We start from the raw sequence: 17,595 nt of genomic DNA, 5'->3' as shown, positions 1-17,595 counted from the left end.
TTAAAGACGCCGTAATTCCCAAGAATGTCTGCCTATCGAAGGTGCAGGCTCCAAACGATAGATATCAAACGTGCGATTTTAAATCGATCACGCGACTGAGGGTGGCGGGATTTATGATGAATTACTTGTGAGTTACTACGATTTGTGAATTTGCTACGAAAACCTACACGTTTCATGTCGGTAGTGAGTTGGGATGTCTGGTGTCGTAGTCGTTTCTTCGGCTGATTGCCTAACTTGGAACAATCTAATTCCATGCTTATGTAATGTAGAGAATAATTTGAATTTTTGTCGGAAGTATGGACTAATGCCGGTTGACGAAAGGAGAGAGTGTGTAGATTCCATTGAGGGTAAGTCTGTAAAAATTTTCAAGAAGAGTTGTGATAGTGAAATACCTTCACAATTTCACTGTGGAAACTGTGATAAAAGAACGACTATCAGGAAAAATACATGGTTTGACTGTAAGTACGCTGTTTAGGTTTTTACGTTGGTATCGTCACGTAGCGCTCTGTAAGAAAACCACTGACTGTGTTGCGTGCAGTCTGTGGCTGGTTGGCATTGTTGAAATATTCTCTATCGTAGTGTTGGGCAGCTGGATGTGAACAGCGCGTAGCGTTGCGCAGTTGGAGGTGAGCCGCCAGCAGTGGCGGATGTGGGGAGAGAGATGGCGGAGTTTTGAGAGCGGATGATCTGGACTGTCTCCATCAGAAAAACGAAATTTTTAAGACTGGATGTCATGAACTGATATATATATATGATGACTTCTGAACACTATTAAGGTAAATACATTGTTTGTTCTCTATCAAAATCTTTCATTTGCTAACTATGCCTATCAGTAGTAGTTAGTGCCGTCAGTAGTTAGAATCTTTTATTTATCTGGCAGTATTGGCGCTCGCTGTATTGCAGTAGTTCGAGTAACGAAGATTTTTGTGAGGTAAGTGATTTATGAAAGGTATAGGTTAATGTTAGTCAGGGCCATTGTTCTGTAGGGATTATTGAAAGTTAGATTGCGTTGCGCTAAAAATATTGTGTGTCAGTTTAGTGATGATCAGAATAACTAAAGAGAGAAATGTCTGAGTACGTTCAGTTTTGCTCAGCTGTTTGAAAATCAAATAACGTAAGAGGTTTTCCACCACTGTCCGTTTTTAAATTTTTCTAAGGGGGCTTTTCATGACTATTCAAAATCATCAATCCAGACCAGGGTAATTTCCAAGAATAATTGCCTATCTAAGTCGCCTCGTCCAAACGAAACATATCGAACGTGCGATCGTAAATCGATCATACGACTCCGGTGGCGAGCGTTATGGTCAATTATTTGTGATCGTCATTTTTATCTGTTTTCTGTCGTCCCTTAGTTGCTCTAAATTACATACCTCCGTGAATTGTTTGTGAGTTGCTAGGGAAACCTAGACGATTTATGTCGTTAGGGAGTGGGATGTCTGGTGTTCTTGACGTTTCTTCGGCTGATTCTCTCACAAGGAAAAATCTCATTCCATGTTTATCCAGAAATTGTAGAAAATTGTTCGACTTTTTGTCGCGAATATGGAATACTGCAGGACGGCGAAAGGAGGGACTGTGTAGACTGTGGTGGTGCGACGTGTGTAAATGAACGAGTATCAGGAAGAATACATGGTTCGACTCTTCCAAATTACCCTTGCAGACCACAGTAAAGGACTTTCACATGACGACACACACACACACACACACACACACACACACACACACACACACACACACACAATGAAAACACATATGAACAAACTCAATATCCACCACTGTCAATCGAAAACAAAGGAATGTAACAAACGATTGTCAACAGCGTATCTGAAACCTATTCTTCCAGTGTAAAGTCACAGCAACATTGTACCATCCACAAATCGCCAATGAGCACAAGAAAACGTAAGTAAACGCTGTTACAAACCCACAGCAGAAGTAGCAAAGCACGCTAAATACAATACAGTAATATCCCAAAGCAAAACCTCACAAAATTACACCTATGCCCACAAATCCTTTAAACATAGGCGCGTGGGGTAGCTGCGTGGTCTAGGGCGCCTGGCAACGGTTCGAGCGGCGGATCTAGTTTAGCAGGGGATACAACCCGTCGGCTTTGACCAAAGACGTCAGAATTGGCCGGAGAGCAGGTATTACAAAGATGAAAGAGCTGAGAAGAATGTTCAGAAACAAAGGAATGTAAGAGAGAAAAACTGTATTTCACATATATAAGGGCCAGTAGTATTTTCACGTTAACGATATCGCGGGTTTGCATCTTAGTATTTCTCCGAAAAATACAACGGAAAGAAATGAATGAAATATATTACTAGCAAAGAATACATCACGTTACATTTATGTCAGTTGTATCTCGAAACTCTTTCGAACTGCATTGCTTCAGTGCAGTACGGGATACAACTTCAGCGTACGTCGATTTCTTAGTTTCAACTAGCATTCCAGTTCTGTTGTTCACTTTAACTATGTATCCCCTGCTTCACTAAACCGTAAATGAAACACCGGATACAAATTAAAAGCTAATTCGAAGTGTGTTGCTTAAGTACAGCACGGAATAGGAGTTTGTCGTAAGTCGATTTCTTCGTTTTCACTAGCATTGCTGTCCTGTTCTTCACTTGAACGATGTATCCTCCGCTTCAGTAAACCCTAAGTGGAACACGGGATACAAATTGTAGAAGTGTAAAAAAAATGGCTCTGAGCACTACGGGACTCAACTGCTGTGGTCATAAGTCCCCTAGAACTTAGACCTACTTAAACCTTACTAACCTAAGGACAGCACATAACACCCAGCCATCACGAGGCAGAGAAAATCCCTGACCCCGCCGGGAATCGAACCCGTGAACTCGGGCGTGGGAAGCGAGAACGCTACCGCACGACCACGAGATGCGGGCTGTAGAAGTGTTGTTTATTTCGTCTCCGCTATTACTAACAGTCTTTTCTTACGTACATAGCAGTACTACTGACGACAGAAGGACCTACGTATGTTATATATGTATACCAGACTTCCGTTGACCTTTATATATGTACACTGCTAACGTAAAGGTGGAAATAGACGTAAGTTACATTTGCAACTTGTACCTCAATTGAACTACACGGAGACAAGAAGACGGACGACACATGTAGAATTTGTATCCCGTGCTTCACAATGGGGTACAGTTTTCTTGTTGCCTTGGACGCTACTAGTATCCCATTCGTTACTTGAGCTACATAGCTACATGCAACATTTGTATCTTGCTCGCCAATTGACATATATAGTGTCAGTGTGAAGGAGAAGTGAAGGACGGGATACAAGTTGTAGTTGTGTCAGGGGTTTCGCCCGTAATATAGCAAGTACACATTCGAAAATGTCGTACTGATACTAGTGCTGGGAAACGAAAGAACATCGACAGACGAGAAATTTCTATTACGTACTTCACAACACGAAAATACACATATTGGTGGAAAAAAACAGTGAAATATGTCAAAATAGTGAAATACAGTGAAAGAAGCTAATGGGAAAGTGAACTTATCACACGGAAATATCGAGGAATAACCGAAGCTCGCCTAGACAGACAGTAACGAAAATTACATACCCACAAACAGACAAATCCATTCCTATAAACGAAAATAAGACACTAAAAATTGTTCTACAATAACAAACTCATACTCCAAATTACCTCAATATCATTACGAATAATTATTTTAATGTACGATGATAGCGCTTATCTGGAACACAGAACTGCTTTATTATCTATGCATCTATGACTAATGTATGACGTCATTGGTCAAAGCCAACGGGTTGTATCCCCTGCTTCACCAGACCCCGCGCGGCCTCCCCTGTTGGAGGTTCGAGTCCTCCCTCCGGCATGGATATGCGTGTTGTCCTTAGTGTTAGTTTAAGGTAGATTAAGTAGTGTGTAAGCCTAGGGATCGATGACATCAGTAGTTTGGTCTCATAGGAACTTCGACAAAATTCCAAATTTAAACATAAAAACAATTATAACACACATTTAACAGGCAAATAATAAGCTCTAACAGCTCAAGACAGGCCAGCTACAGCAATGGTAAGCGCAAGAAAAAGAAAGGGAACAAGGGCATATGCCACTATTTGTTGGTAGAATACATAGTTTAAAAGAAGGTGGCGTTTACCACTTTTGCTTGTTCGCTACTAGTTTCGGCCTTCTAGGCCATTTTGTGATTTTGTGGTTCTGTTCAGAACAGAAAATATTATATTACCTTCACGAACAGATATATAATGATGGGATGTGAACTTGCTTTTACATGAAATAGAAAACTATTCCTTATGCCCTGAAATGACAGTGTCTATGACTGTGGTGGCGGGAGTTAAGGGCAGTGTTTACAGTTGTACTGTAGCAACGACAAAAGAAGAACGTTGACTAAAATCCTTCAAATTACAAAGGGAATGACTTACGTCAATCGTCATCGATGTTGTCATCATGAAAAAGTCAATTTGATGTGTATGCAACGGGAAGCATTCCCTTTTTGCTATAACCTGGGAACCTGGGCAGACTCTGCCTACGTCACGCAACAATATGGGTAAAATGTGACACGCGTCGACTTTTTCTTGCAACAGAATGGAAATACAGATACAAACAAGATATATTGGTCTCTTTCTCTTGGACGCCCTTCTCCTTTAACGGAAATTTCACTTGTTTCTACAGCCTCTCGATGTTTTGCGTGTTGGCACAGGTATCACCAGAAAACACGAACTCTTCACAATGGTTAATGAACTCATGGTTGAATCCGAATCCTTCTGCTTTTAGTGTCTTGTAGGATTGAAAGCCATCTGTAATGGGGCTCTCATTCTATGCCACTGAATACCCAAATATGTTCGATTTCTGTCTGTGAGGGCCGTCCTCTCTGGTTTTTTCCTTCTTGCTATGTGCGACTCGTCCACTTCAACAACTTTATTTGGTCCGCCGATCGGGGTCTACTGAAGCAGGGGATACAACCCGTCGGCTTTGACCAATGACGTCATACATTAGTCATAGATAGTAATGTCTTCACTTCGAGGCATAGATAATAAAGCAGTTCTGTGTTCCAGATAAGCGCTATCATCGTACATTAAAATAATTATTCGTAATGATATTGAGGTAATTTGGAGTATGAGTTTGTTATTGTAGAACAATTTTTAGTGTCTTATTTTCGTTTATAGGAATGGATTTGTCTGTTTGTGGGTATGTAATTTTCGTTACTGTCTGTCTAGGCGAGCTTCGGTTATTCCTCGATATTTCCGTGTGATAAGTTCACTTTCCCATTAGCTTCTTTCACTGTATTTCACTATTTTGACATATTTCACTGTTTTTTCCACCAATATGTGTATTTTCGTGTTGTGAAGTACGTAATAGAAATTTCTCGTCTGTCGATGTTCTTTCGTTTCCCAGCACTAGTATCAGTACGACATTTTCGAATGTGTACTTGCTACAGGGTGTTTCAAAAATGACCGGTATATTTGAAACGGCAATAAAAGCTAAACGAGCAGCGATAGAAATAAACCGTTTGTTGCAATATGCTTGGGACAACAGTACATTTTCAGGCAGACAAACTTTCGAAATTACAGTAGTTACAATTTTCAACAACAGATGGCGCTGCGGTCTGGGAAACTCTATAGTACGATATTTTCCACATATCCACCATGCGTAGCAATAATATGGCGTAGTCTCTGATTGAAATTACCCGAAACCTTTGACAACGTGTCTGGCGGAATGGCTTCACATGCAGATGAGATGTACTGCTTCAGCTGTTCAATTGTTTCTGGATTCTGGCGGTACACCTGGTCTTTCAAGTGTCCCCACAGAAAGAAGTCACAGGGGTTCATGTCTGGCGAATAGGGAGGCCAATCCACGCCGCCTCCTGTATGTTTCGGATAGCCCAAAGCAATCACACGATCATCGAAATATTCATTCGGGAAATTAAAGACGTCGGCCGTGCGATGTGGCCGGGCACCATCTTGCATAAACCACGAGGTGTTCGCAGTGTCGTCTAAGGCAGTTTGTACCGCCACAAATTCACGAAGAATGTCCAGATAGCGTGATGCAGTAATCGTTTCGGATCTGAAAAACGGGCCAATGATTTCTTTGGAAGAAATGGCGGCCCAGACCAGTACTTTTTGAGGATGCAGGGACGATGGGACTGCAACATGGGGCTTTTCGGTTCCCCATATGCGCCAGTTCTGTTTATTGACGAAGCCGTCCAGGTAAAAATAAGCTTCGTCAGTAAACCAAATGCTGCCCACATGCATATCGCCGTCATCAATCCTGTGCACTATATCGTTAGCGAATGTCTGTCGTGCAGCAATGGTAGCGGCGCTGAGGGGTCGCCGCGTTTGAATTTTGTACGGATAGAGGTGTAAACTCTGGTGCATGAGACGATACGTGGACGTTGGCGTCATTTGGACCGCAGCTGCAACACGGCGAACGGAAACCCGAGGCCACTGTCGGATCACCTGCTGCACTAGCTGTGCGTTGCCCTCTGCGGTTGCCGTACGCAGTCGCCCTACCTTTCCAGCACGTTCATCCGTCACGTTCCCAGTCCGTTGAAATTTTTCAAACAGACCCTTTATTGTATCGCTTTTCGGTCCTTTGGTTACATTAAACCTCCGTTGGAAACTTCGTCTTGTTGCAACAACACTGTGTTCTAGGCGGTGGAATTCCAACACCAGAAAAATCCTCTGTTCTAAGGAATAAACCATGTTGTCTACAGCACACTTGCACATTGTGAACAGCACACGCTTACAGCAGAAAGACGACGTACAGAATGGCGCACCCACAGACTGCGTTGTCTTCTATATCTTTCACATCACTTGCAGCGCCATCTGTTGTTGAAAATTGTAACTACTGTAATTTCGAAAGTTTGTCCGCCTGAAAATGTACTGTTGTCCCAAGCATATTGCAACAAACGGTGTATTTCTATCGCTGCTCGTTTAGTTTTTATTGCCGTTTCAAATATACCGGTCATTTTTGAAACACCCTGTATATTAAGGGCGAAACCCCTGACACAACTACAACTTGTATCCCGTCCTTCACTTCGCCTTTATACACTGACGACACAACTAAAATTTGTATCCCGTCCTCCACTTCTCCTTCACACTGACACTATATATGTCAATTGGCGAGCAAGATACAAATGTTGCATATAGCTATGTAGCTCAAGTAACGAATGGGATACTAGTAGCGTCCAAGGCAACAAGAAAACTGTACCCCATAGTGAAGTACGGGATAAAAATTGTACATGTGTCGTCTTCTTGTCTCCGTGTAGTTCAATTGAGGTACAAGTTGCAAATGTAACTTACGTCTGTTTCCACCTTTACGTTAGCAGTGTACATATATAGAGGTCAACGGAAGTCTGGTATACATATATAACATACGTAGGTCCTTCTGTCGTCAGTATTGGAATTTGCGCAGTTGAATAAGTATTAAGGAGAAAAAAGGACATCTTACTAATAACTATATTTGCACATTCAAGAACAAACAAAATTACAGCGAACACAACAGAATAATTAGCGCACACAAAGAGTGTTAGACAATGTCAAAGATGTCTATTTTACACAGTGCACTTTGCGCCGTCACACACGAAATATATTGTTCACACAATTCCAACATCCCTCCTTGAACTTATATTTTGTGTGTTGCTTCCACAAGATAAACCAAATAGTCCCACAATCTTCTCAAACTTCTCCCTTTCCAATGGTTTGGTCAGAAGGTCAGCAAACATGTCTTCTTTACGCAGATAGTCCACGGCAATGTTCTGTCGCTCTACGTGGTCCCGAATGAAATGGTGCCGTATATCAATATGCTTTGTCCTAGCACTAGTAACATCATTTTTAGCTAGGTTTATGGCTCCCTTATTGTCACAGAAGATGGTTGTAGGTTCCTCAATTAAATTGGGTTCTATTTCACTTATTAATGTTCGTAGCCATAATGCTTCCTGTGTGGTGTAGGATAGTGCCATATACTCGGCCTCTACGGTGCTCAATGCAACAGTTTTTTGCTTTTGACAGGACCATGATGTGAGGCCCCCCATTAATTTAAAACAGCAGCCAGTGGTGGAGTATCTGTCTCCCAATTCACTCCCCCAGTCCGCATCGCTATATCCCTCTAGTTTTGCGTTACCATCTCTATGGTATTTTAGCTCATAGTTTGAGGTTCCTCTTAGGTATCGGAATATCCTCTTTACAGCTTTGCAGTGCTTTTCCTTTGGGTCTCTGCAATATCTGCTCACTGCATTGGTGGCAAAAGCAATGTCGGGTCGTGACGTTTGAGACAAATATAACAGACTCTCTACTGCTTCTAAATAAGGAACATTCTTGTCACATTCCACATCAGTCTCATTTACACTTAACTTCACTCCTACTTCCATTGGAGCACTTATGGGTTTGCAATCACTCATGCCAAATTTCTTTAATATTTTTTCCGTGTATGATGATCGACTTATGCTCAATTCTTGTCTTTCTTCATCCTTAGTAATCTGCATACCTAAATAACGTTTGACTTCTCCCAAATCATGCACCTTAAACTTGGTTTGCAGCTGTTTCTTGAAAATTCTCATTTGGCCTTCACTTTCAGTCAGGATAAAGAAATCGTCCACCCATATCGCCATTATTATTATTTCTTCTTTTCTCCCTTTATAGTAAATGCTGGGATCTGCCTTGGATTGCTTCATATTCATATTTATTAGAGTTTCATGTAGACATCGATTCCAGCAACGTCCACTTTGTTTAAGTCCATAAATACTTTTTCTCAAACGCCAAATCTTTTTACTTTCTGACCTGGTTTTTATGGCTTCCCTTGGTGGAATGACATATATCTCCTCCTCCAATTTCCCATTTAAATATGCCGTTTTAACATCCATATGATGAATTATTAAATTTCGTTTTACTGCCAAGGCTAAAAGATATCTCAATGATGCATACTTGACTACAGGTGAAAAAGTTTCTTCGTAATCTACCCCTTGGTTTTGTGAATATCCTTTTACCACAAGTCTTGCTTTGTATTTTGGTGATGAGCTTTCAGGGTTCTTCAAATTGAATACCCATCTTGCCTGCAGTGGTTTCTTATCTCCTGGCATATCTACCCATTCAAAGGTTTCGTTCTGATATAAAGATTCTAATTCTCTCTTCATCGCTTCTTTCCATTCTTGAGAGTTTGTGCCACTCATTGCTTCTTCTGCTGTTCTTGGCTCATCATTAAAAGACTGTGCTGTATACATCTCAAAATCCGGATATTCCTTCGGTTTTGGTACACGAGAAGAACGCCTTACATTGTTTTCTTCATGTTTTTCATCCTCTAACTCATTGTCATCATAAATAGTATCCATTTGTCCTTGGCTGTCGTCTTCCTCTTCTTCACTTCCTATTTCCTCACACAAGGTTTCACCTTCTGAACTATGTGCAGTTGACTTAGTGGTTTTGCTCTCTTTTGAGTCCTTTCTATTTTCAAAGAATATTACATCTCTACTTGTGACAATCTTTTTAGTCAATGGATCCATTAATCGGTAGCCCTTTGAATTTTCACAATAGCCTACAAAAATATACTTTTTAGCTTTCGGATCCCATTTTCCTCTTAGCTGTTTTGGAATATGTGCCATTGCATCACACCCAAAAATCCTTATATTGCTTAGATCAGGTTTCTTTCCTACCCATATCTCATAAGGGGTTCTATTCTTTAATGCTTTTGTAGGTGATCTATTGTTCAAATATACAGCTGTTGACACTGCCTCTGCCTAAAAATCTTTGGATAATTCAGCGTCAGTCATCATGCTCCTTGCTTTCTCAACAATGGTCCTATTAGCCCTCTCAGCAACCCCATTTTGAGATGGGCTGTACCTTATGGTAGTTTGATGCCTGATTCCCTTTTCTGCCAGAAGTTTCTTCAATTTCTGGTTAATATATTCTCTCCCATTATCAGACCTGATGATCTTGATCTTCTTTCCTGTCCATCGTTCAACCATATTGCAATATTCCTCAAAGATATCTCTCACTTGGTCTTTAGAACTAAGAAAATAAACATGAGTATATCGAGAGTAATCATCAATAAACCTAAGAAAATAATTACTCCCACCTATGGATTCACACTCAATCGGGCCACATACATCTGTGTGGATTAACTGTAAGACTTCTGTGGATTTACTCTTACTAGTCTTGAAGGGTAACCTTGCTTGTTTTCCCTTTATACATGTCTCACAAGGATCCTTGGACACATTAAAATTCTGTATTCCCTTTACCATATCCTTTATTATAGACATACTCTTTCTATTTAGATGTCCAAGCCTCCGGTGCCATAAAAAACCTTCTGCTGAATATACTGAATCACTAACATTTTTATGTTTACTGTCAATGGTATCCAACTTAAAAATACCCCTTTCGTTACTTACTGTAGCTATAACTTCACCACTTTCACTGATTACTCTTGCACCCTGCATGTCAAAGGTGACTGTATTTCCTTTCTTGACAATTTCACCTACAGACAGCAGGTTAGTTGCCACATTTTTCACATAATGAACATTGTGTGCTGTAACCATATCTGATTCACCATTTACACTTACATGTAGATCTAGTTTCCCAGCCAGGTGACACTGGAGCTTGTTGCCATCAACAGTAGATATTCCCATATGAGTCTTATCTTTGATGTCATAAAGAAGTGATTTATCTTTAACAATATGCACAGATGCACCTGAGTCTAAAATCCATTCCGTATCACGATTGCTCATCTCACCAAAAGAATAAAAACATGAGAGTGCCTTACCTTTGTTATTGGTCCTTCTCTCTGGGCTATCAGTAACATACCTCTTTTGCTGAGTGTCTGATCTTGGGCTTACTTTTTCTTTGCACTGAGACGCAATATGTCCCATCTCCTGACATTTATAGCACCTCACCGGTTTCTTCTTTTTGTTTTTTGAGTAGAGAGCAGACGCACCTTCCTTCTCCAATGTACAACAGCTTGGAGCACTCTTTACGTCCTGCAGGATTTTCACCTTAACACTCTCGCGTGTGATTGGTATACCCGAGCTTTCAAGTCCCATAATCATAGGTGTATACCTTTCGGGCAGTCCTGCCAACAGCAATGTTCCTATCCATTCGTCAGCGATCTCGAATCCGATGTTTCTCAGTCGGTTCGACGTGGTTATTATTTTGTTAACGTATTCGTCTACACTCTTACATTTGTCCAGATGAATGGTAATTAACTCGCATAATAATCCTACTTTTGTCGTAAGACCACCATCCTCGAATGCACTTCGTAAATTGTCCCAGACTTCTTTCGCTGTAGCAACTTTTTCAACGTGAACATAGTTCACCGAATCAATCAGTAATATCAATTTTGATTTTGCTTTCCTATCCTTACTTGAATAATTCTGATCTGTGGATTTCATTGTCCCATCTACCACGTCCCATAGGTCGTCTAAACGTAAATACGCTTTTACTGCGATTTCGCGACCTATAAGTCTTTCAATCTGTGGAATTTGTGCCGCACTCATTCTTAACGGTAACTTGCTTTTTATTGCCGTAAAGAACACCGAAAAATAATGCGGAAAAAAATTGCGATCGTCTTGTAAGGATAACTCGCACTTCACGTAAATTGGAACTTTTCCAATACTTTCTCCCTACTATTTTATTGATATACTTATTCCAAATGCACGCTGGGCCCATAACCTATTGGAATTTGCGCAGTTGAATAAGTATTAAGGAGAAAAGAGGACATCTTACTAATAACTATATTTGCACATTCAAGAACAAACAAAATTACAGCGAACACAACAGAATAATTAGCGCACACAAAGAGTGTTAGACAATGTCAAAGATGTCTATTTTACACAGTGCACTTTGCGCCGTCACACACGAAATATATTGTTCACACAATTCCGACAGTCAGTAGTACTGCTATGTACGTAAGAAAAGACTGTTAGTAATAACGGAGACGAAATAAACAACACTTTTACAATTTGTATCCCGTGTTGCACTTAGGGTTTACTGAAGCGGAACTAGACCCGCCGCGCGAACCGTTGCCAGGCGCCTTAGACCACGCAGCCACCCCACGCGGCTATGTTTAAAGGATTTGTGGGCATAGGTGTAATTTTGTGAGGTTTTGCTTTTGGATATTACTGTATTGTATTTAGCGTGCTTTGCTACTTCTGCTGTGGGTTTGTAACAGCGTTTACTGGGTCTAGTTTAGCAGGGGATACAACCCGTCGGCTTTGAACAATGACGTGACAAGTCGCCAGAGAGCATGTATTACAAAGATGAAAGAGCTGAGGAGAATGTTGAGAAACAAAGGAATGCGAGAGAGAAAAACTATACTTCACATTTATAAGGGCCAGTAGTATTTTCACGTTAACGATATCGCGTGTTTGTATCTTAGTATTTCTCCGCAAAATACAATGGAAATAAATGAATGAAATATATTACTAGCAAAGAATACATCACATTACATGTATGTCAGTTGTATCTCGAAACTCTTTCGAACTGTATTGCTTAACTGCAGTACGGGATACAAGTTCAGCGTAGTCGATTTCTTAGTTTCAACTAGCATTGCTGTCCTGTTGTTCACTTGAACTATGTATCCCCTGCTTCACTAAATCGCAAATGAAACACCCGATACAAATTAAAAGCTCATTCGAAGTGTGTTGCTTAAGTACAGTCGGGAATACGAGTTTGTCGTAAGGCGATTTCTTCGTTTTCACTAGCATTACTGTCCTGTTCTTCACCTGAACGATGTATCCTCCGCTTCAGTAAACCCTAAGTGGAACACGGGATACAAATTGTAGATGTGCTGTTTATTTCGTCTCCGCTATTACTAACAGTCTTTTCTTACGTACATATCAGTATTACTGATGACAGAAGGACCCACGTATGTAATATATGTATACCAGACTTCCATTGACCTCGATATATGTACACCGGTAACGAATAGGTGGAAATACACGTACGTTACATTTGCAACCTGTTTCATTTTATATGTTTTGATTGTTTTTTTAACCTTTGTGTTTCACTAGTTGAAAGGGAACTACACATTGATCTTGTCAAAAGCCGAGAAGCGATTCTTCTTAGTGTTGTAGCTCCCTTCAGTAGCTGATAAGTGTTTTTTGGCTTTTTTTTAAAAAAAGTCTCACAAGATAGAATAAACTGATCCTACTTTACTAAGCAATCAATAAAAAAACTAAACTAAAACATAACAGCAAAAGCGAAAACTGGAAATAGAATAGATTACGAAGACTTCGTAATCTATTCTACACTCCTGGAAATTGAAATAAGAACACCGTGAATTCATTGTCCCAAGAAGGGGAAACTTTATTGACACATTCCTGGGGTCAGATACATCACATGATCACACTGACAAAACCTCAGGCACATAGACACAGGCAACAGAGCATGCACAATGTCGGCACTAGTACAGTGTATATCCACCTTTCGCAGCAATGCAGGCTGCTATTCTCCCATGGAGACGATCGTAGAGATGCTGGATGTAGTCCTGTGGAACGGCTTGCCATGCCATTTCCACCTGGCGCCTCAGTTGGACCAGCGTTCGTGCTGGACGTGCAGACCGCGTGAGACGACGCTTCATCCAGTCCCAAACATGCTCAATGGGGGACAGATCCGGAGATCTTGCTGGCCAGGGTAGTTGACTTACACCTTCTAGAGCACGTTGGGTGGCACGGGATACATGCGGACGTGCATTGTCCTGTTGGAAGAGCAAGTTCCCTTGCCGGTCTAGGAATGGTAGAACGATGGGTTCGATGACGGTTTGGATGTACCGTGCACTATTCAGTGTCCCCTCGACGATCACCAGTGGTGTACGGCCAGTGTAGGAGATCGCTCCCCACACCATGATGCCGGGTGTTAGCCCTGTGTGCCTCGGTCGTATGCAGTCCTGATTGTGGCGCTCACCTGCACGGCGCCAAACACGCATACGACCATCATTGGCACCAAGGCAGAAGCGACTCTCATCGCTGAAGATGACACGTCTCCATTCGTCCCTCCATTCACGCCTGTCGCGACACCACTGGAGGCGGGCTGCACGATGTTGGGGCGTGAGCGGAAGACGGCCTAACGGTGTGCGGGACCGTAGCCCAGCTTCGTGGAGACGGTTGCGAATGGTCCTCGCCGATACCCCAGGAGCAACAGTGTCCCTAATTTGCTAGGATGTGGCGGTGCGGTCCCCTACGGCACTGCGTAGGATCCTACGGTCTTGGCGTGCATCCGTGCGTCGCTGCGGTCCGGTCCCAGGTCGACGGGCACGTGCACCTTCCGCCGACCACTGGCGACAACGTCGATGTACTGTGGAGACCTGACGCCCCACGTGTTGAGCAATTCGGCGGTACGTCCACCCGGCCTCCCGCATGCCCACTATACGCCCTCGCTCATGTCCGTCAACTTCACATACGGTTCACGTCCACGCTGTCGCGGCATGCTACCAGTGTTAAAGACTGCGATGGAGCTCCGTATGCCACGGCAAACTGGCTGACACTGACGGCGGCGGTGCACAAATGCTGCGCAGCTAGCGCCATTCGACGGCCAACACCGCTGTTCGTGGTGTGTCCGTTGTGCCGTGCGTGTGATCATTGCTTGTACAGCCCTCTCGCAGTGTCCGGAGCAAGTATGGTGGGTCTGACACACCGGTGTCAATGTGTTCTTTTTTCAATTTCCAGGAGTGTATTTTCAGTTTACCATTTTCGCTTTTGCTGTTATGTTTTAGTTTAGTTTTTTTATTGATTGTTTAATAAAGTAGGATCAGTTTATTTTATCTCGTGAGATTTTTTTTTAAAAAAGCCAAAATACACTTATCAGCTACTGAAGCATCTGTATCTTAGGATCAGTTTATTCTATCTCGTGAGATTTTTTTTTAGAAAGCCAAAAAACACTTATCAGCTACCGCCACAACCGATCTTTGCTGCAGCGCCATAGGAATAAGTCGTGAGTACGGCGACTTGATACACTCGTAAGGCGCATATGTTCGCCGCACTCACGACATTGAACGTATTCCGCAATGAGACCACACATTTGCAGGAAGCAAATTGTGGTCAACATATCTTGGCCCATAACTTCCCTTAAATCGTCCAGATTCATTCGGATAGACAAATACATTCCTATAAACGAAAATAAGACACTACAAATTGTTCTATAATAAAAAACTAATAATCCACATTACCTCAATATCATTACGAAAAATATTAAGTACCGTCTGAATAAGAAACAAACAATTAACTTAATTAATTCACACGTTTAATGATTTAGCGAATATCAAGTGATCGCTTTTAGATTCACATTCAATTATTTTAATGATAGCGCTTATTAGATCACAGAACTGCTTTATTATCTATGCCTGGAAGTGAAGACATTACTATCTATGACTAAGGAATGACGTCATTGTTCAAAGCCGACGGGTTGTATCCCCTGCTTCACTAGACCCGCGTTTACTTACGTTTTCTTGTGCTCATTGGCGATTTCTGGATGGTACAATGTTACTGTGACTTTTCACTGGAAGAATAGGTTTCAGATACGCTGTTGACAATCGTTTGTTACATTCTTTTCTTTTCGATTAACGGTGGTGGATCTTGAGTTTGTTCACATGTGTTTTCATTGTGTGTGTGTCTGTGTGTGTGTGTGTGTGTGTGTGTGTGTGGTGTGTGTGTGTGTGTGTGTGTGTGTGTGTGTTGCACAGTACTGTTTGATCATTGACGACTTTTCTGCCCTGTATGATACCTTTTTGGATGTGGTAATTTTCTTTTAGTATTGATAATTACTATGTCTTAAGATCTGGGGGTCTGTTTCTATGCAGCCAGGGTGGCGATTGTTTGCAACGAGGCATTCAGCAAATGTGAAGTGTTTGGTGTCGCTTCCAATGCTCTTAAATGTTCAGAGTATTTTATTCCGAAATTTCTACATGTCTGCCCCACATATATTGAATCAAGATCGTTGCAGGTGACCGGGTGTCTATCTGCTGTGCTGACTATCTGTGGTGTTGCTGGGTGTTTTCAATCCCTTTTGCAGTGCTTTGTTCTGTATGCCACGTTTTCCTTGTTTTCTCAAAAAGTTTCACTGTCCTGTAGGTTATTTTACAGTCAAATATCAGGGCGTACTATGTTATCCTGCTGTTTGTGGTTTCCTCAAGTTGTGTAATTTGTGTGCTCTCTGCTCTGTGATTGTTACTGGTATGGTGTGCTGTAATATTGTTGAGTGTGTTTCTCGTAAGTTGTGTTTTCATAGTTCTGGTTTAATTGTTTAGTTCTATTTAATCGAGTTTTTGGTGTTTTTTGGGTTTTTGATCATGGAGTGTCACACTTACTTAGTACCTTCACATGCATGACAGCGACAAAGTAAGATCCTTTACTTCGGCGGGTTGGTTAACTATTTACTGAAAATTTTTGATATAATATAGAAATGTTGACAGGAAGTAAGGCCACCAAGGAAAAGACCATGGTATAGCATTGTAGGTGATGTCAGCAGAAGCTGATTGCTTATCTCGTGTGTAAATTCACAATGCCCCAACAGAAACTCTATGAAGAAGGTTAGGTGATACACGACAAGCATTAATTATTAGTACTGTTATTGACCCACGTAGGTAGTGGGATGGAGATGACTCAACACAGGAATGTCAGCAGATGTAGAAGCATTACCACCAATTGTGTGATTGGGTTGAAGAGTTTCTAGATAACAGAACACAGCATGTCATTCTCAATGGAGAGAAGTCTTCCGAAGTAAGAGTGATTTCAGGGGTTGCCGCAGGGGAGTGTTGTAGGACCGATGCTATTCACAATATACATAAATGACCATGTGGATAACATCGGAAGTTCACGGAGGCTTTTTGCGGATGATGCTGTGGTATATCGAGAGGTTGTAACAACGAAAAATTGTACCAAAATACAGGAGGATCTGCAACGAATTGACGCATGGTGCAGAGAATATCAATTGAATCTCAATGTAGACAAGTGTAAGGTGCTGCGAATACATAGAAAGAAAGACCCCTTATCATTTAGCTACAATATAGCAGGTCAGCAACTGGAAGCAGTTAATTCCATAAATTATCTGGGAGTAGGCATTAGGAGTGATTTAAAATGGAATGATCATATACAGCTGATCGTCGGTAAAGCAGATGCCGGACTGAGATTCATTGGAAGAATCCTAAGGAAATGCAATCCGAAAACAAAGGAAGTAGGTTACAGTACACTCGTTCGCCCACTACTTGAATATTGCTCACCAGTGTGGGATCTGTACCAGATAGGGTTGATAGAAGAGATAAAGAAGATCCAACGGAGAGCAGCGCGCTTCGTTACAGAATCATTTAGTAATCGCGAAAGCGTTACGGAGATGACAGACAAACTCCAGTGGAAGACTCTGCAGGAGAGACGCTCAGTAGCTCGGTACGGGCTTTTGTTGAAATTTCGAGAACATACCTTCACCGAGGAGTCAAGCAATATATTGCTCCCTCCTATGTATATGTCGCGAAGAGACCATGAGGATAAAATCAGAGAGATTAGAGCCCACACAGAGGCATATCGACAATATTTCTTTCCACGAACAATAGGAGACTGGAATAGAAGGGAGAACCGATAGAGGTACGTAAAGTACCCTCCGCCACACACCGTCAGGTGGCTTGCGGAGTA

General features: G+C 41.7%; 1 protein-coding gene across 2 annotated transcripts in view; it reads right to left on the bottom strand.

Annotated features, from left to right (window-relative positions):
* Positions 1-17,595, bottom strand: part of LOC126109410 (aminopeptidase N-like) — a 282,593-nt gene that overhangs the window by 52,674 nt on the left and 212,324 nt on the right. The gene's annotated exons all lie outside the window — the stretch shown is intronic.

The sequence above is a fragment of the Schistocerca cancellata genome, chromosome 12, assembly GCF_023864275.1.
Source record: "Schistocerca cancellata isolate TAMUIC-IGC-003103 chromosome 12, iqSchCanc2.1, whole genome shotgun sequence".
NCBI classification, from domain to species: domain Eukaryota; kingdom Metazoa; phylum Arthropoda; class Insecta; order Orthoptera; family Acrididae; genus Schistocerca; species Schistocerca cancellata.
This window is presented reverse-complemented; position numbering and strand designations above follow the sequence as displayed.